A 16,190-nucleotide genomic window follows, 5' to 3' on the forward strand; every position below is an offset into this window, starting at 1 on the left:
CTAACCATTACCTGTAATCAAATCACACATGGCATCATTCACTTTCACCCACAGACTGTTTCAGTATATTTTATTTATTTTACATTTGTTGACTGGGATCATCTGACTGGATACATGTCCATTTTCAGCAGAGGCCCGAGGAGAAAAGCTCTAAGATAATAATACACATTGAACATTTAGTAAATGCTAGTTTCAAGCAGATTACAGTCATAAGCAACACCAGCATTTAGCACATATAGTACTAACTTATTATAAAACACTTTACAAAACCTAACATTATTTTCAAAGTTATATATACATAACATTACATTCAGATTTAAGACACATTGAGCAGAAGTTATACAATTGACCCTTCCTGAAATGGTGTGGTAGAAAAAAGTTAGAAGTTGTTGAAGGTAAAGCACCTAAGTAATAGAGAAGTCACTGGTCGGGGTTAGTGCAAAGACATAACCAATGAATTTTGAAGTATTTCTTGAGTTTGTTTTTGAATCGAGTTAGTGAGGGTTCTAGGGTCAAGTCAGCTGGGAGTCTGTTCCATGTTTTTCCAACAGAGCTGGCAAACATAGAGTCCCCTGAGTAGTTGGAGTTGTATGTTTGAAATAGGAGTCTAGTGGATGATCTCACTGGCCGGGTGCTGGTGTAGAGGCTGATAATATTTTTTAGTGCAGGTGTATTTTCTGGTTGGTAAAGAACTTTATGTGTCACTATTTGCTGGTTGAACTGCAGTAGGCTAGGCAGTTCAAGCCATCCTAGACGCTTTAGGTTGTAATGGTGGTGTGTCCGGTAGGCTGTGCCAGTAGCAAATCTGGCAATGTGGTTACAGCAGGATGATAGTTTATTAAGATCTGTTTTGTTTAAGTTGGAGAATAAAGGTGAGGCATAGAGAAGAGTTCATAGTAGATGGGAATGGGCAATTGTAGTTCTAGCAAGTGGGGTAAGGAAAGGTTTTATTCTATAAAGAGAGGCAAGTGTTTTATTAATGGTTTTGGTAGTTTGATTGATATGTGCATCAAACTTCAGGTTATCAACTATGACACCCAGTAATTTAGTTTGGGCTTCTGGGGAGATGATAGTGCCATTGTTAGAGGTTATGTTGAAGGATGGCAGGGGGGGTCCTGCGTGTGGGGTAGTTTTTAGTTTTATTGGGGTTTAGGATTAGATGTTGATTGGAGAGCCATTCTTCCACTGTATTAAAGGTATTTTGGGTTAATGGGAATAAAGTAGCTGGTGAGGTGTCAGAACAAATCAAGGTGGAGTATATACCTCCTCATTATATCCAGTTTATTGACTATATACATCAGATGCCTGACTGCAATCAGCACTTCCAGCATTAGGTGAAATAAAGCCCTAGACAAAGGACATCATCGTCCCACACCACCAGTGGCCATCTCATGCCTCTCTCCCTCCTCATCCCTCACCATTGAGACATATCACTTATTTCTTCTATTTTTCCACATTTTTCTTAATGTTTAGCTCCCTTTGATCCTTTTAACACATCCTAACTAGTCAAGACTCCTGTTTAAGTTGGGTTCTGTGGGTCACTAGTCTACCAGAAGTTATAAGGTTCTGGCTGCTCTGAGGTGCATAATAACATTATTTTTAGAACCTTTTGATCTACTGAGGGTCTGAGTAAAAATCATGAGTAAGGAAAGAAATCCTATGTTTGTTTTTCTTTCAAGTAGTTCTCAACACAATAAGAAAAAAATGTTTGAAGCATATTTAAATCCTATCTGGGATTACTGCATGGCTTACTATCGCTCCAAAAAGATAGTTACCACCTATCTACTCCACTGGTGGGATAACAGTAAAAAGCACAGAGACATACATTATTAAGCTGAGGGTCTAGTAGAAAAAGCCAATGCATGGAAAAAACCCACTCAGAGATGGGGTACATGCAAGCTCCACAAATAAGAAATCACAACCAAAAACTCAACCAGAGTAAAAGAAGTCATGTTAAATGACAAAACTTCTCATTGCACCTCTATGCCAATGATCTGTTGATATCACACACATCCTGCCCTAAATGCCTCAGACACCCATTAATTAAGTACATACCAATGTCTGACTGATGGAAAGTGAAAATCATATGGTTAACTTTTTACTTGTAGATACACATTTCCCATGCATATGCCCAGTCATTATAAACACAGACAAAACCCATACTCATTGATTACAGCCAATGTACTGAATGTGTGCACCTCAGGTAACTGATTGTGTTAAAATAGCCTCAGTAAAGTATTCCATTTGCCTTCACACAAATGTGTATTACTTCTGCAAAGCCAGAATAATGACTACTCAACTTAAATAAATAACAACATTAACAATCATTTTCATTCAGACAACACTTGTGCCCAGCAACTGAAACTAACATTATTAGCTGTATACACTTCAGTATCAGATAGTATGAAAATACAAATAACTGGCTGCAGTAATTTATTCAAGTCCCGTAAACAAGCATACATATATGCATGCTTATAACCGTGCACCTCAAATATTTGATTGTGATCAGTTGATGAAAAAATACACAAATAACTACCATTCAGGAAGTTATCTCCTCAGCCTACTGCTTTCAGAATACACTGTGCAGACCACTACTCACCCTACACACCTTTCAAACTATTAGCTAAAAATTAAAGGTAAAACTAAAAATTGACAATGGCCAAAGGACCAAAATCAGGGACAGTTACTACTTTTATTGAATTAGAAACTTGCTGGAATAGCAGAGTTTGCAATAACATCTTTTTGAAGGCTAAGTTTGAAACTCAAATGTTTGTCATTGTTATTTAGTGAGTGCAATTCTCAGTGATTTGCCAGGAAAAAAACACACTTTATGAAAAACACACCAAAATATGAGGGACAAAAATCAGAGACATTTTGTAAGATCAGGGACAACTGAGAATATCTGCACCCCCCACACATGCGTGCAGTCATACATACATACATACACGAGCAAACATATAACTATCAATTACAGTCCCTTACATGATCATACAACTTAGATGTCTGATTGTGATCAAATGATGAATAAATACATATATTACTGCCCTTTAGGAATTTATCTTCTCAGCTCACTGCTATCAGCATACAGTGCACAACCCACCCCCGCACCACGTGCCTCTCAACCTCTTGGCTCAAGAATAATAAAACAAGAATAATGGGGGCAATGGACCAAAATCAAGGATGGATATTGCCACTATGTACTTAAAAAGTTGCTAGGCCCACGTGACCTTAGAAAGGAGCAATGTTTGTCTCAGTATTATTTGGGATAAACTGCATCAAAGACGACTGTGTCTGGCATAATTCTGACATAGCAGAATAATCGTTTCTATAAAGTGTACTGTGTGATGAATTTAACATCTCAACTAAAATTGTTATGGTTGTGGATTTAACATTATACATTAGAAATAATCCTTTTTAAAATGATGTCCAACTGACAGTGAAAACATTTCAAATGCTGTAGGAATATAAGCAAGTAACCGCAGGACACAAAGATTTTGGATATCCCACAGTTTTAGCAACCATGTGGTAGATGTGTACATTTTGCAAAATAATCTACTTAAAGTTCTGAGTATCATATAGTATATTCAGGATGTGGCCAGTTCCCTTCCAATATCTCTATGAACAGTTACTAGTCTCCGGGCACCACTCTAATGCACAAAGTTCTATTTTACACTTCCTTGACAAATAACAGGGGGTTCTGGTTTAGAATCCAGACAGTAAAATGGAAAAATGTAAAGGCAAGTTGGTAAATGGATAAAGTAGGAGTTAGAAATGACGATCAACAGATAAAAGTCCTAGATGTCATACAAATAAATAAGTACTTAAACTGACTACATGCCTTAGAATTGTAGAATTGTACATATATAAATAAACTTTGTTCTCCATGCATATCCAAAGTGGTGAAGGGTTAATGTTTTTACCTCACAGATACAATGTACAGGGTTTGATTCTGAGCTCTGGATATTGGCTAGGCTTTTAATAATCAGCAAACTGATAGCCTAGTATTTACCTAGCAACCTAAAGAGGGTGAAATGTTTGTGAATGACTTCTGGCCATGTCTGTGGAGAAACACCGTGGTGACAAAATACTTATTTTCCTTCTTTGCACTGCTTTAACAATGTATTCTGTAGCAGATATTCTACGATATATAAGCAGAGTGGTATGTGTACTATAGTGCACAGAGTAGGTGACATAGTTACTCATATGCATCACTTGCTACTGTACACATGTGATAATATTACTGTGTCACCTATTACCTAACACATACTCCTGTGGTATAATAAATTTGCGTGGTGATGCACCCCAGCTTCCCTTGCTAAGAGCTCTCATTAACTGCAGAAGCAGTGTTATGGACAGAAAATGTAAGTTAAGAGTGAAGACAGTAATTGTTTGGAATGTGGCATGCTGTTTGGAAACATTGTCTATAGCCACGTTCCATACATGAATCTGTGTAGCTAATGCACCACTTTCCATATATGTCTTTATGAAGTCAATGCATGTAAATGGCATGAAAGTTCAGGCAAACAACTGCTATACCTTTCCTGAACACATTACTGGAGTTTGGGCAAGGCTACTGCACTAGCTGTAGGGAATGATTAGGTGGAAGATTTTAGGGTTAGAGAGTGGCAAGGGCATTTTATATTTAGGAAGCAATAAGGGAGTTTCAGAGTTAGGGAGCAGGAAACAAGTTTTAGGGTTAGAAAGTGGGAGGGGGTTTTAAGTTTTGGAAGGAGAAAATCAGTTTTAGGAAATGGAGCAAGAAGGCAGTTTAGGGTTAGGGAGGGATCAGGAAATGTATGTTTAGCTTATGGGTGGAGTTTGAGGGATAGGGAGCAAAGAATCAGGTTAGGAACTGGGTGGAAGTTTAAGGGTTAGAGTTAAGGCTTTGTTAGGCTCTACAGTTTAATAGGGTCAGGTATTGGGTGGACTGAATAGTTAAGTAAAATAACGTGAGCGGAAGTTAGAGCACTTCCCTTATCAAAAGTGGCAGCAAGCAAGTGTGCTGCGAGCTAATGATGCACAAGCACTTATAGTAGAACCGTGGAATGCTGCACACATCTACAGCAGTCTCACGTGGAATGCTGCACATATCTACAGCAGTCTCACTCGGAATGCTGCACACATCTGCAGCAGTCTCACACGGAATGCTGCACATATCTACAGCAGTCTCACTCGGAATGCTGCACACATCTGCAGCAGTCTCACACGGAATGCTGCACATATCTACAGCAGTCTCACATGGAATGCTGCAGACATCTACAGCAGTCTCACATGGAATGCTGCACATATCTACAGCAGTCTCACATGGAATGCTGCACACATCTACAGCAGTCTCACATGGAATGCTGCACACATCTACAGCAGTATCAGCACTATCAAAGTACATAACAATGTGTCTGTGTTATAGGCAACCGCTATGACCACAGGTCAGGGTTTTCTAACATTGCTATTCATACAGTCTGCACTTGATCTATGTTTGTGGTAGTTGTGGTTAGGGTACATGCATGTGAGTCATCTAACTCTACAGCAATTGCCTGAAAAAGCACTACTGCCAGGACCACATACAAAACACCATGTATACAATCCATTTATAGTGCTGCTCACAAATTTCTGAATCATCCTGCAAAAAAGAGGATTCATGGAGTAAGTGGAAGCCTAATTCTAGTAGCGCATGAAATGTCTTGTAGAGTAACATGAGGGAAGTTGATTGCATATCACAGTGCCTGATTTTACAGTATAAGAGCTATTATATATTTATAATGTATTACATACATACACACTTGAAATACAAGGTGGTCTGATGTATTGTCTTTGAAGAAAGGGACCCATAAATTTGACAAATTGAGTATTCTATTCTGTATGTTCCATTTAGGACTATTAGACAACAAAGATATCCTTAAGCAATAACCCAAAAGTACAACTTAAGTTGTAACAAGAAAACCATCTTATACCCACCTCTAACTTATCTCTCTCCCTGTTACCATAGATCTGTCACCCAATAGTCTATGGAAGCTCGGCAATACTCTTCTGTAATAACATTTCCCATTCATAGCCTAGGTGGCAGATAGGCAACCAACTTTACTTTCCCCACCATTAGCTTAAAACTCTTTCCCAAATACCTTATGATGCAGACCCAATTGCTTAGGTGGCACTTAAGCAATATCCCCATCTAATATATTTCACAATCTCCTCCATAATAACTCTTGTAAAAATAAAACTTAAGGCCTCTTCAACACTTCTTCATATTATTCTGTCAAGCACAGACAACAATGAGGCAATTCTGTACAGCAATACTTCTTTCATTAACTAGCTAATGTAAGGCAAACCCTGTACTGATGCAAACAATCACATTAACTGCTTATCTCAAGTGGCATCCATAGGAAACTGGCCCCGTGAAAGGTAACAGTAAAGAACTAACAAGGGGCTGCCTTGGCACATTTAGTATTAACAACAAATGTGTATCTTCTGAAGCACGGCTGTCCATAGACCAACTGCCATCACATTTTTCTCAGAAACCTAGACAAAGAACCACCACCATCCCTCAAATCCCATTCAGTTTATTTATGCAAAAATATCAGACACCAGATCTGGCGTCAGAGTGGGTAGAGGACTGGGCCTTCTGGTGAGTCAAAATCCATCTTTTGAAATCATATCCTATACTAACAGTAGCACAATAAATTACACAAGTCCAAACTGGGCCTGTTGTTACCTCATTCTAGGCAAAAAAGTGCACCAATGCATAGCTGCAGTATATTTTCTGCCTCCTTCCTCAGTAATAATCCTTCAAAATATACCCTGGAAATCTTTCCAAATGGTACTGCAAAACATACCACCCTATTAGTGAATTCAATATTAATGCTAAAAGCCCTGAATCAAAACATCTTCATAAGATATTACTTTAAAATACCTTAGAACAACATGATGTAATGTCTCTGTTATAATGCTTATGCTAATGTTTCATCCTCATTTTTCTTAAGTCTACAGATTGACAGGTAAGCATTAGAAAAGCTGCCATTGCATGCCATGTTAAACCTAGCCAGTTTCCCTTTTTGTGCTCGAATTAACCTATCCCATTTAGTTAGAGATTGGCCTTTCCCATCTATTGATAATTATATATTATCCCTAATGAGAACAACTGGGATCTTACCACGATAATTTAAGGGGACCCATGCATGGGATAAAGCATTTAGGAACTGTCTCTGTCCATTAGTGCAGGGAGCAGTTCTGGGGTAACGTTTCCGTTTCTCATCCATAGATGCAAGTTGGTCTTAAATATAGACAGGAATGAACTTTGTCTTATGTGGATGGAGAGTGTGTTCCAGAGTAGCGACTTATCTGTAATTCAGGTTTTATGCACTTTTTAATACACACACGCATGTTCTATTTATTTTACTTTGCTCTTCAAGGATCCTGGGTTATGGCTGAAAAGGATCAATGGACCAGCTCACCTATATTGTCAGCACATAGTAAATCAATATAAAAATAAAAGCAAAGGAATACTTTTTTTATTTCTTGAAATTGTACTTGTCTATTTAAAAAGAGAGACAGAGAGAGACATCTTTATTTCCTGTCTGGGACAGCAGCAGCTAAGGTCCTTGCCACTGACCCAGAGTCTGATACTAGGCATTGGCGGATTGCCCATCCATTAATTCATATTAGCTTGAATGGACAGTATGGATCATATGAAGTGCACGTGATGCAATGGTGCATATGTGTATAGAGTATATTTTTCAGTAAGCTACACCTGCAACTTCTTTCAAAAAGACTACTTTTTTCCTTTTGATTAGATATTTATTTATTACATGTTGTTACGATAATTACTCCTACTGCACAAAGTGCTTTAAATTACTTTTTCCAGGAAGACAATCTCCATGAATTTTATTACAGAAATGCATAAATATGAATCAAGTTTTAAATATAGGTGAAGAGAGAAGACAAGTAAATGTAAATTTGACAAGAAAATGAAAGCAGCATAATGCTAGATACCAGCAGAATGCTTACAAATTTTTATATCTTGTTAAAATGCTCATCTCAAAGGATTTATTTCATTTATCATTTATAATGTCATAATATTTTGTCTCTTGATAATTATTTTCTCTCCATACAGATGTCATAAAATTAGGATTTACATTGGAATATTTAAAGGCCTATGAGCTGCATTTCAGTTATTGCATATCTCTCTCAGTAATATTCTAGGAGTTAGAACTGCACTATATTTTCAAAACCCTTCTTGTTATGTTATATATATGTTGGTTTTAACTCGGGTGCAGTAAGGACAGATCGTGAACATCATAATGCTTATGAGCAAAACTGTTTTAGTAATTTTTTGAAGAATTTGCACCTATTAAAATTAGTTCTGGAAAAGAGAGGGAGGAGTCACAAAGCTTCTCCTTACTTTCAGTGTTGCATGATATTGGCATTAGAATATTTCTACATGGTTGAAGGAATTGCAGCACAGTGGTACGAATGTTTTTCTCTGTGGTGTTGTTAAATTCAGTAATATGTATTGTCAGCTTACAACTTGGGAGGATTCCTGGTGTGATGTTTGCTGGAGGGACTTTCAGCAATAGATTTGATGCAATAATGTTCACCTCCCCATGAGTCTATGTATGTAAACATCATTGGTATCTTCCTATTTTTTCTGTGTGTGTAGCCATATATTTTTGAAAATGTGGATATTTAAATGTATTTCACATCTAGCCTCTTACACATTCTGCATGCATCAATGTTCTTACATATAATGCATGATTTTTCTTACACTACTCTTCATTTAGTAGTAGTTATATTAAATTTCTGTATAATTTTTTTCCCTAGAACTCCTATAAGAACGTCTTTCAGCGGGACCTAACTAGTCAACATAATATGAATAAACAAACAAATGGGCAGCAGACAGAAGGATTTGGAGCATGCTTGACTTAAAATGGTTCTGGGGCTATGATCCTATAAATACATAAGTAAATATTTATTTATCAGGAAAGTTCGACTTGGAACAAAGCCAATTTTCAACGGAGGCCTGGGGAGAAACACTCTAGACGCATGTCTTTGTAATATGGGAGGAAACCAGAGCACCTGGTGGAAACCCTCACAGACACAGGGACAACATGCAGACTCTGCAGAGAAGGCACCCCAGTCGAGAATCACACTGGAGAACCTCTTGCTGTGAGGCAGCAATGCAACCGCTGCACCACTGCCCTATCCAATAATAAATAAACAGGTTCCACAATTGGCATGTGTGTTTTTTTTGATGGAAATGGATTTTATTTAGGACTGATTACACAGCGATTGTGTTCCACACTGCTCTGCATGGTAAGCAGAATTCTGTTTCATGTACTAAGAATGTCTGTTCTAAATATCTTGTTTCTCACATTGATGGATACAAGGAACCTTTTGAAGGAATTTGCCAGAGGACCTAAGTTTGCTGGATGGTATATTTATGGAATTTGTCAATAAATGCCTGAAGTCTATAGAATAGATGCTTTAAGGTCAACTCCAGGAATAGGTAGCTTAGCTTACTTTTTGTTACAAGCCACCCAGTTTGTCTTAAATGCTCAGTATTGGCAAGGCTCTACTTTCAAAGCAACCCAAATTTGGTAGTAGAGAATATGAAATAATGAATCGCATGTGTAGATTTTTTTTTTCAGTAATATATGTATGGATATGTGGTCTTTTTTTTACAGCTTATGCACAACTTACAGAACATCTTTTCAACCACAAAAGTATACAATCTGCTTTTCAATCTGGGGGGAAAGTCCTTCATATACCCATCACCTTGGACCTAACATAAACAGTTTCAGGCTTACTATACCACAAGGGTAAAGATAAATTCTACCACTTGGTTTTTGGTTTTGCTTGATAAATTCTACCACTGTTAACAATTTCTTTCAGTGATGCATTTTTGAGGGGTAAAATGTCCAGAAATGCATGTCACCTTCATTTATCATGTCTTATTACCCTGAGTACATAGCCGGCCTTAGGCATAGACCAACTAGGCAGTCGCCTAGGGCACTGCTCTAGCAGGGGCGCTTTTCCAGTATTTATTTGGTGTAGTATACTAGGATTGGGGTACCAAGTAGTGTGGTGGGGGGGCGCCATGGAGCCCTTTGGCCTAGGGCACCAGTTGACCTAAGGCCGCTCCTGCCTGAGTAAGATAAATTATGGTAAAATTTTCATTTTTTTGTACCAGTAGCACATTGGATACTTTATTATCAATACACTGTTAAGACGTTTAACTCTTGGGTTGATGACTCTGATAATACTGATTCATTCAGGGCAGGCAATCAGTTTTGGATTTGCTTATTCTCTATGACAGCATTGCTAGTGATTTGCACCATTAAAGAAATGATTTTAGAGTTACTGCTGTTGGTCACAGTAGGAAAGAAATGAGAATTGTATGACTAAAGCATCTTCATATCAAAAGAGATATCATACTTATACTGCAGATTAATAACAAATGGTAATTACCATGGGGCTCTTCACAGATTTATTTTTTTGCAGGGTTGTAAGAGCTGTGTGTATATCTTTAAGTTATTGGTGCCTTAAATATCACTCCTGTATGCACATTATGTGGTCTGGTTTCCAGTATAGGGCTGCATAGTCCAAAACGAAAACTAATGGAGGTGGCAGTACACCAACTTCTATCTCATCTCATTATCTGTATTTTCAAAACTAAATTTTATATAGTACCAGAACTAATTCCAAGTAAATTATTTCTTCTTTAACTTGAGAATGTTGTATCAGCAAACTCTAGACAATCTACTTCTTAGGTTTAATTTCTCCAAGTCTTTTGGATTTCTAATACCATAACAGGAATGGATCCCATTCCTAAGTCAAAGTATAATTAAAGTTTATGAAATTAGCACTGTTTCAGTCTTTGATGTTTGCCAGAAGTGCTCTTCCCAGCACCTGCAATGTGCCCAGTAATGACTCCTCCTGCAATTCATATGGAGTTACATGTATCGGTAACATATCTAAGTATGATTGTAAATTCTTTGTATAAGACCCATTGCTCCTACTACTATTAGCACTGTCTAGGTATCTTTCTTCAACATTGCCCTCTTTTCTGTCTTTAAATCCTGCTATTTTATGACTTTGTGTCTTTCTGTATGTAAGACACTCTAGTCACTGGGTGTAGCAATTTCAATGATCAATGCTACTTTGTCTTCTTTTCATGGACTACTATATCTGGTTTTCTCGCATCTATTTTTTGAACTGTTGGTAATGGGTGGATCCCATGTCATCTAAACTTCATAATTTTCTATAATGCTTTGTGGCTCATGTTTCCAATGCTTCTCAGCCACTTCAGTACTACAATTTTTGCACAGTCCCCAGTGCAGCAGTCCTGCCATGTTATTATGCCTTTTAGTATACAGTCATTCTGCCACTAGAGTATCACATCCAGCATCAAGATGTCTGTTTTCAATTCTGTTTTACAAAACCTATATCTGTCTGTTTCTCCCACATGTTAAATGGACTTTTAAACCAATGTTTAGGTAGTCCACTATCCTGGGCTGCCAATATTAACCTTTCGTCTTTTGGTTTAAATCCCCCTCTCCTTAACAATTCTTGCATTTGGTCCTGATTGTCATAAGGTTATTCCAAGAGTTTTCTGATCTCGTAACTATATTTATGGATTTTCCACATTTCAACCATATTGAATAGTTAATTGAATGATGCTTTTATATGCAGTTTCTGTTGGTGTTTGAATAGTCTGATGAAGCATTCTTTGAAATGTGAAAGCGCTTACTGGTTTGAAAAGTTTATTTGTTTTTACAAGTGTATTTTCTTTTCTTTTTGAGAAATAAAAGGTCAGCTTCTTATTGCCGTGGTGTGCCTCAGTGAGTTTCATCAATTGGATCAGTATATGTCTCCTACACTAAGCAGAGAAGTCATCTATTTTCCTAATTTTTTTAAAGCTTTAAATATGTTTGAATTTTGTGAGGTTGGCAGATATGTGTGCAGTCCTACGATTGCAGATCTATACACGTAATCAATTTCGAGGATGTCCATTCCTCCTTCAGAATGGGGAATACATAATCTTGGTATACACTGTTTTTTGTAAATCATTTAATAAGCATGGAGCATTTTTCTTGTTTTCCTGTCCAACTGATCCAATACCTTTTGTGGCCAGTCAATCACTGCAAAACTGTAAGTTAGGACAGGAAGAGCAAATTGGTGTATAGCTTGGACTTTGTTCCTAGATATCAGAGCTGTTTTCAATATTAATTTTAGTCTTCTAAAATATTCCTAAGTTTTATTTGCATTTGTACACATTTTATTGTTGATCCGTCATCAATTTCCAAATATTTATACACTCCCTCTTCCTCAAGTTCTTCTATATTACATTTCTGTCCCAGACTATTATTTTCTTGGTGGTGTAGCTTTCCTGCTTTAAAGGTTGCATTTGCATACTTATCACTACAAAGTGACATTTTTATATCATCTGAGAAAGTTTTGACCACTTGCAGCTGTGCTTTCAATTCCTTATCTGACAAACTACATAGTTTTAAATGATCCAAAAAAAAGAAGAACAGTAGTTTTCTGGGAGCCAAATTGTAGCCATGACCTAATCAGTTAAGCAGACAGCTTAATGGGTTAAGGGCAAGACAAAAGAGCAGCGGTGACAAAGAGTCACCTTGCAATATCCCCCTTTGAATTTATATCCCTGGGATAATAATTTGTCTTTTATCACAGCTTACCTGCAAAGTGGTTTGCCACTGTTTCATGGTCACTGTAATGTAGTTGATCAGTGTAGGGTGTATCTTATACATTTGTGAGTGTTCTTTTATTCAAAAATGTGGGATACTGTCAAATGCTTTTTTGTAGTCTACCCATGTCATACTTAGTTTTTTCCTCCTTTTACAATACTCCATTTTGACTTATTTAATAACAAATGATCTTTTCTTCCACATGACTTTGTTTTGTTACCCTTTTGTTCTATTGTCATGATTGAGTTTTCTTCTAAATGACTATACACTCTATTGGCATCAATTCCAGTGTATTATTTATATATCATTGGAAGGCAAGTTATTGGTCTATAGTTTTTAGGCTAGATTGCAGGTTTGTTCTTATGGAGGAATGTTGTTTTCTCTGTTGTTAACCAACTTGGCATCTGTCCAGGATGTCGATATAAATTGTTCTTACTCATGACTAAATCTTCATGTAAAGATATTAATATTTTTAGCCAGAAGACAGGTACTACATCTGGGCCTGGGGGGTTCCAATTAGGAGCTTTTCATAACTTTGCTTTAATTTCTCTAGGTGTTACCTTCATCCCATTTCATATCCTGTACATTTGAACTTCTTAATTCTTCTATCCGTTTAGCATCTTTATGTTCCACAGGATCTTCATAGATATTTCTCCAAAATGTGTCCACTTCTTTTTCTGGTTGTGTTTCAATTCTTTTTTCCTTGTTTCCCAATTCTCTATAAAACTGTTTTGGGTCAACAATAAAGTGCTTATTTTGCACTTTTCCTTTGTATTTATCTGCATAACTTCTAAGTTTTTCTGTCTGTGCTGATATCTTTAGTTTATTAGTTGCTATAGTGTGCAATACATCCTGGCCTGTTCTGAAACTGCACTTTGCTTTTATCACATCCATTTTTCTCTAAGTATTTTTGTTGATCTGTTCCTTCTTCTGTACTTTTCTAACAGTGACACTTCTTCTCCTAACTGTTTTATAGTTTCTCTATTTGTTACTTCAATGATGGCTGAACAAAATCCAAATAAGTTCCAGGCAGGCATTTGATTTCTTCCCTTCCTTTCCCTTACTGCTCTGTGTTTTTGTAGTAAGACTATCAATTATTAATTTAGCTGCACAGTAATATATCCTAATTTACTTCTGTTAAATTGCATGAGTTTCTATGAGAAGTCCTAATTACTGTTTTCATGTGTTTTATCATATGTTAACATTTTGGGTCTGATTAACTTTTTCAAGTCTATTTCTTTCATAGATCTTAGTACGTCTATCCATCTGTATTAAATCAAGCAACTCTTCCCTTAGATCATTTTCTTCTAAATTGAGGGCATATTCTTTGTTATCCATTTCCGGTGAGCATTCTACAGAAAGTTTCAGAACATCTTCCTGTGCCAAATTCTCTTCTGTTTCATCCTGCTTCATACGTTACTCTTTCATATGAGAACTCACTAGCCTAACACTCCACAACATCGACTGTGTCAGAATTGCCACAGTTTCCTGTTCCTTCCCTTGATGTGAAACCTCCAAATGAACTTTTATGCTAGTTTCCTACTGAGGTCTCCAATGTAACTTCATATAACGACTGATCAGATATTTCATGCTCCACTGATTTCTCCTTAATTTGGGAATTCTTTATTCAATCCTACTTTGGTATTATCCAAGTTGGATTTTCTGAACTAAATCCTTCACTTTACAGGTAATCCATAACCTCAGTTTCTGTTTCTTTAATTTCTCCATTACCAATCTTCCTTTCTACTTCCCTCTTTCTTTTCTTATTTTTTGTATTGTAACATTTTCCAGACCCAGATGCTTTTGCCTGTATTTCAATTCAAATATCTTTGATACTGTTCTTTTTGTATTGATTAGTTTTGCTTTCTCCTTTGCATTAATATTGTACCATATTAAATCTCTTTTTCTTTCCCATGTCCATATTTCTTCTTCAGATGTCTCCTGCTCCTTCTGTTTTTCCTTATGGACTAATTGTTCCATTATGCTGTGAAGTTAGTCTTTTTACACTAAATCCTTCACTTTGCAGATATTTCATAACTTCAGCTTCTATTTTTTTAACTCTTATTTTACTAATCTGTTCTGTGTTCCCCCTTTGTAATCTTATTTTTTATATTGCAAAATTTTCCATATCGGGGTGCTTTTGCCTGTATTTCTCTTTGACTATCTTTGGGTTTGGGGTGGGGTTTTTTGCACTGATTAATTTGGCTTTCTTCTTTGCATAAATATTTCACTACATCCAATCTATTTTTCCTTCCAATGTCCATATTTCTTTTTATACCTTCTAAAAATATCTTGATTTTGTTTTTTATATTTTCACACTTCCTCAGTTGCTTCTTTTTCCAAACTGCTCAAGGTTTCTTGGTCTGTATAATGTTTTTCATGAATCAGTTGTATTAATGAACACAAATTTTATTTTGAAGCTTCTGATATTTTTTCTTGTGCAAGTATTTTTCTTTCCTCTAATTTCTCTCTTAATCTTTTTGCATATCTTCTGTCCAGAAATTCTGGGCTTCTTGCATAATAGTAAAAGTATATAACTTCTTTTTTTATCCTGAACAGTCCATGCTATAATTTTTATGGCTCTTTTTGGCCTATCAGTTTTTGTGATTCTTGTTGACTGGCCTAACCCCATTGAAGGAATGTTTCAGTGTCTTGTGGACTCAACACTGTGATTTTTTTTTCTATTTTAGGCACCAATATAGCTGCCAGGATTGGGCGCTTTTTTATTCTGGAACTTGTGCACCCAGCTGTTTTTATTTTTTTATTTTTTAACCTACTTCTGTCTATAATATATGCTATATAAAATACAGTATATAATCCTGGTGAGATTTTGTAAAAGAAAAGGGTCCACCTCATGAAGGTACTCACCAAGACTTAAGGATGAATTAAATTCCAGCAATGCTACTCTCCTTTGCTTTCTGATTTTTCATTATCATTTCTCCTTTCAGACCCTTATCTTCTCTTTATTCAGACTCTTATCTCTAAATTTGCAACCTCTAGACTATCTGCTTCTTTTGCTTGGCAATTTGCATGAGAACTAAGCATTCTGGATTCAGAAATTCAGTTTATTCTTATATGTGAGTGGTAAGCTATATATATATATATATATATATATATATATATATATATAGATATATGGGTTCTCTTCAGAATCTCAAACTTCTGAAATCTCAAAATTCATATGGTCAAGACCATATGATTGAGGTTTCTGAATTTCAAAATTCTGAACGGAAATCTGCATACAGCGCAAAACAGGAGATTTCCCTTTTCCTTGCTGCAGTGTGATCTTGGAGTTGATATAAAACATTTTATCTGTTTTTTTTTTTTTTTTTGTTGGATTTGTTTCAGAATTTCAAACTTCTGAAACATCGATCTTATGATCTCGACCATATGAATTTCGAGATTTCAGATGTTCAAGAGTCTGAAGTGAATATATATATATATATATATATATATATATATATATATATATATATATATATATAT

General features: G+C 36.3%; 1 protein-coding gene across 1 annotated transcript in view; it reads right to left on the reverse strand.

Annotated features, from left to right (window-relative positions):
• TMEM163 (transmembrane protein 163) overlaps window positions 1–16,190 on the reverse strand; it is a 1,566,064-nt gene that overhangs the window by 553,820 nt on the left and 996,054 nt on the right. The gene's annotated exons all lie outside the window — the stretch shown is intronic.

The sequence above is a fragment of the Protopterus annectens genome, chromosome 6.part0 (genome assembly GCF_019279795.1).
Source record: "Protopterus annectens isolate FY-2018-M chromosome 6.part0, PAN1.0, whole genome shotgun sequence".
NCBI classification, from domain to species: Eukaryota; Metazoa; Chordata; order Ceratodontiformes; family Protopteridae; genus Protopterus; species Protopterus annectens.